The 5578-nt window shown below is 33.4% G+C and overlaps 1 pseudogene; it reads left to right on the top strand.

Moving 5' to 3' along the window:
- Window positions 1–4055: 4055 nt before the first annotated feature.
- Window positions 4056–5369, top strand: LOC139875990 (splicing factor U2af small subunit B-like; annotated as a pseudogene).
- Window positions 5370–5578: the final 209 nt, after the last annotated feature.

The raw sequence follows: 5578 nt of genomic DNA on the forward strand, positions 1-5578 counted from the left end.
CTATCAAGAAAATATTTTCTTAATGATTCGGTCTTTTTCGAGGTATTCTGGTAATTTGACAAGTCAGATTGTGCTATTACCGTTTCTTTCTTAGAACATTAATTATGTTCATTCCGAAATTCATACCTACGAATTCTGGACCATTATTCGCTTGATTTAAAGTCAGGAAGATAAAACAAAAGCATGAAGCTTCAAAATATCAATGGGAGTATATATAAATCACAGTAAATTGGAGAGAGTATTAACTGTGAATGTCAATGATTATGGAAAGACAGAAGCAGAGACATCAAAATATAAGGGAAGATATAAAACTCAACAACCACCCAGAAATTATAAACCGTATATATTGATGAATATAGCAATATAAAGACAAGGGAGGACTAAAAACACTATAAAACCAAGAGTATAGTAGAAGTGAATAGATTCTTCTGGCGGCAGATGGAAAAGAAGAATGACGGATAAGAAGGTTAGAAGTATATCAAGAATCAAAACCGGATGGAGCATATTGACGAATGCTTTAAAATAAGAATCGAGGGAGAAAGAATAAATGGTATGAGCTGTGGAAAGTAAGGAAACGAATGGGGTAGATTTATAGTATAATATCAGACAGGAAAATCAAGACAGATCATCGCATTAAATCGAAAAGAATCATAATTTCCTTAATTACCGAAGAATCAAATCTTATTACGAAGATTTTCTCCAAATCTCTTGAACTCCGGAAATCAACCCATCTACGTCAAAAGATATGATGAAACTTACTTTTTCTCATTTCACTCTTTTATGATAACTTCACTCGTACACTTCACATAAACAAATTGTTTTATCCATATTACTCAATAATGATAAAACTCTAATTTTCAACTCGTATGAGTCATGAAAACATACTTATTGTCATCCATGACCATCTCAACCAAATTTCGGGACGAAATTTCTTTAACGGGTAGGTATTGTGACAACCCGAAATTTTTTGACCAAATTTAAACTTAATCTTTATATGTTTTCGACACGATAAGCAAAGTCTGTAATATTGATTCTCAAAAATTTTGAACTAATGTTATATATTCAGTTAACCTTTGACTATTGATCAACGATTCACGACCAATATATATATATATATATATATATATATATATATATATATATATATATATATATATATATATATATATATATATATATATATATATATATATATATATATATATATATATATATATAATTTCAAGTTATTTAGTAAACAATAGTAACATTCGTTTATTGATTCGATTGATATTTAGATAAGTTAACTAAAGCGTTTAAGATGAACCAGTAAAACACTAATTTGCTACAGTATTTTCAAATTGCTACAGTACCCGAAAAGCTACAGTGTTTTTGAAAATCACTATTTGCTACAGTAAAAAAACTTTGCTACAGTAAAACACTATTTTAAAATAAAAATGTGTATATATATATATATATATATATATATATACTACGAGACGATGATTTATAGAAGCAAATAACCAAAACACTTAATTGATTAAAGCTACACTTCGAGTGACATAGTTTATCAATGATTAAGTTTAATTTTTGATAAAGGTACACGTCGCGTAACGAAAAGTAGTAGTTTTCTAAGCGTACGAAAATGCGTTCGAGAAACCGGAACCGGGACATAAGTTGAGTGACGATGTACGACTTATCAGAACAAAAATTACAGGTTAACTATGCACGAGAATTTAATATAACATATAAATAATTATATAAATTAAATATATTATATATATATTATATTTAAATATGTCGACAAGCAAGAAAACAAGTGAATGTGAGCTGTCACTAGGGGCCATGCGATCGCATGGGTTCCCCTCACATATGCCATGCGATCGCATGGCAGGGAATTTCAGGACAAGTCTATAAAAGCTCGATCATTCTGGCTCAGTTACACTCTCATTCTCTCTCGATCTCTTTTTCTATATTTATATTTATTATTATTATTATTATTATTATTATTATTATTATTATTATTATTATTATTATTATTATTATTATTATTAAGAATAAGAATATTATTATTAATCTTATTATTATTATTATTAGTATTATTATACATAAAATACTACGACGAGGTCATGAGCGTGTCACTTTCAAAATGGGTTCTCAAACGGGTTAAAGCTAAGGAAATTATGGATTATAGCTATGGAGGTTATGGGTAATGTTCGTGGGTAATATTCGCAAGTCAAACCTAGTGTTTATCATCTCCATTACATCTACGTACTTTCATGCAATATTGAATCACAATATTGATACGTGAGCATTCATATCTTATCTTTTATATATTGATAGTGTATACATGTTTAGTGCTCGAGTATATATGTTTATGCATGCTAGTATGCTAAATTTCATCGTTAAACAGTTTATGATGAATCACGAATTAAATACATATATTACTAATAAAAGGTATATGATATGCATGTTTTTGGAAAGCTGGCGAAAAATCAATAACTTTTCATTTAGATATCGTATGATTTCGATGAACGAATTAAAAGATACGATCAACTGAATTATGATTGACGTTAATTGAAATTGCTTTTGAATCTGCAATTAATATTTAAACAACTTGTTTATAAGATTGATAAATTGAATTTTTAAATATTACCAGTGGAGTAAATGAATTCTTATATAAGACACGTCTCGTTTTGTTAAACAATTGTCAAAATTGATTGTTTTGTCATATTTTAAAGCCATATAAAAACTATAGTCTAATTTTACAAGTATTGGGAAACTATGTGAAATGTTAAAATATTTCGATTGCCATGATCATTCAACTATTGTATTGAGTCAGATTGACTTTTTGAAATGACTTTTGATAACTTTTGTATGTCGATCACGAGCATTAGGATTGTGATACACTATGACCTGACCTAGCTTGATAGACAATTATTGACCAACATATGTTCTCAAGGTTGAGATCTACGGTTATTTGGTATTCCAAGTTTCGGTCACATTTCGGTGAACGACTTTATGTGCTGCTAAGGTGAGTTTCATTGCTCCCTTTTTAAATGCTTTTGCAATATATATTTTTGGGCTGAGAATACATGCACTTTATTTTAAACGCAATGGATATAAGTACATACTAAATTCTAAACCGAGTTTGAACCGAAAATCCTTTAGCTTTGGTAACTAGTAACTGCCAGTTATAAGAACTGGTGGGCGCGAGTAGTTATATATGGATCCATAGGACTTGACATCCCCGTCTGTTCCAGGTATAGAAACCCTAGCTTGAACTATAAAACAGACGTATGCTATTTGAGTTTAGTACACGTTGGATTGCGTGTATTGTACATGTTGGTTGCATGTATGTTAAAACAGGGGTACTTATTATAACGTTAAAGTTTAGTTACCAGGGTGCTCAATTTCGTAGAATATTATGATAAACGTTTCTGGATGAAATAACTGAAATCTTGTGATCCACCTTTATGTACAGATTATGCAAAACATTAAAACTATGAACTCACCAACCTTTGTGTTGATACTTGTTAGCATGTTTATTCTCAGGTTCCCTAGAAGTCTTCCGCTGTTTGCTTATATGTTAGACAAGCTATGTGCATGGAGTCTTACATGGCATATTTTTCAAGAAAATGTTGCATTCACCAAATCATCACCATGTATCTTATTTTGACTGCATTGTCAACGGAAGTACTATTGTAAACTATTATATTACGGTGATTGTCTATATGTAGAAATCATCAGATGTCGAAAACCTTTGATTTAAATATTCATTTATGGTGTGACTTTTCAAAAGAATGCAATATTTACAAAACGTATCATATAGAGGTCAAATACCTCGCAATGAAATCGATGAATGACGTGTTCGTCTGTATGGATTTGGAGCGATCGTCACATATCATATAGAGGTCAATTACCTCGCAATGTAATCAACTATTGTGAATCGTTTATATTGTATATGAACGGGGCATTTCAACCAAAATGTAGCTAGGAACGAGATGAACAACTTTAACACTAGCACTTTAAAAAGAGGTTAAACACGTCCCTGTCTGTCGGATCTCGCGACCGCAATGGTCAGAATCGCAACCGGGATTCGCTCCTACAAAAAAATGTTGTTTTCCCTGCTAGAATCTTGCGCCCGTAATTATTGATGTTGCGACTGCGAATTTCAAAATCCCAAAAGTGATGTTCAATTAAGCACATTTCACGCCCGTAATCCAAGGGATCGCGACAGCGATTTACTGTTTCCAGCTTTTTCTTCATTATTTTGATTCTGATTCTGATGTAAAATCTGAAATGCATAAGTATAAGGTTGACTTTTAGTGGCAGTTCTGATGCATACATTTACTGTCACTTTCTGATGCATAAAATTCAGGGTGTTACATGCTGCTGCTACTCTTCAGAATCTTAGTGGAAGGTTTTATGCAGGTAAAAAAATGTTTTTTCTTGTTTGTAATGGTATTATATGTTTAAAGTGTAATTATAGGGTTATAAAGAATGAGTAATACTTGAATATGATTTGTTTAACATGGAATCTTTTTTTACCTTTAGGCCGCCCAATTATTGTTGACTTTTCTCCGATGACCGATTTTTGTGAAGCTACATGTAGGCAGTATGAAGAAAACGTATGCAATCAAAGTGGTTATTGAAACTTTATGCATTTGAAGAAGATTAACAAGTGAGTTGACTTATATATACCATCCACAATTTTAACTCGCAACTTTTTCATCTCTTGCTTAAGGTTACAAAAATCGCTACTCGGGGTGTACTCGGTCAGGACTTTTCAGGGAGTACTCGCCAAGTAGGGGCAGTACTCAGGGGGTACTTGGATGTTGACCACGTTTGATAGAGCTTGACCGAGTACTCCCCAAGCTGCAAAAACCGATTACTCGCCGAGTAATTCCGAGTTATGCAACACCGCCCTTATTAAATTGTTGATATTTCTTCCATAGAGATTTAAGGAGGCAGTTATTTGGGAGACGTAGAAGAAGCCGAAGCAGAAGCAGTAGTCCTCCATGGTACCGGAGTCATGATGACCGCCCTAGAGCTGGCGGATGTGGTGGTTCTAGGATGGTTACCCCGACCACCACAGTGACCGAAGTAGGCGGCCGAGAAATAAAAGTCCTAGACGCAGATCGGGACGTAGTAGAAGTCTTGGATCGAAGAGAAATTGGAGCCCGGTTAGGGAAGGAAGTGCTGAAAGAAGGGCAAAGATTGAATAGTGGAATAGAGAAAAAGAACAAGTGAAATCGGGTTCTGAAATCGTTACTGGTAATGACAATAATGATAATATCAATGGTGATTTACAAAATGGAGACCGAGACCGCCACCGTGATCATGATCAGCCAAAGCCGGAACAAGGAGACGGAGGATACGATTACTGATTAGATCAGAATTTATCTGGTTTGTCATCTTTCTCTGCTCTTGGTTATATGTGTCTCGAGTTACTTGAACGAATCTAATCTTAATACAACAACAACAACAACAACAACAACAACAACAACAACAACAACAACAACAACAACAGCAGCAGCAGCAGCAGCAGCAGCAGCAGCAGCAGCAGCAGCAACAGCAACAACAACAACAACAGCAA

The sequence above is a fragment of the Rutidosis leptorrhynchoides genome, chromosome 11 (assembly GCF_046630445.1).
Source record: "Rutidosis leptorrhynchoides isolate AG116_Rl617_1_P2 chromosome 11, CSIRO_AGI_Rlap_v1, whole genome shotgun sequence".
In the NCBI taxonomy this organism is placed as follows: domain Eukaryota; kingdom Viridiplantae; phylum Streptophyta; class Magnoliopsida; order Asterales; family Asteraceae; genus Rutidosis; species Rutidosis leptorrhynchoides.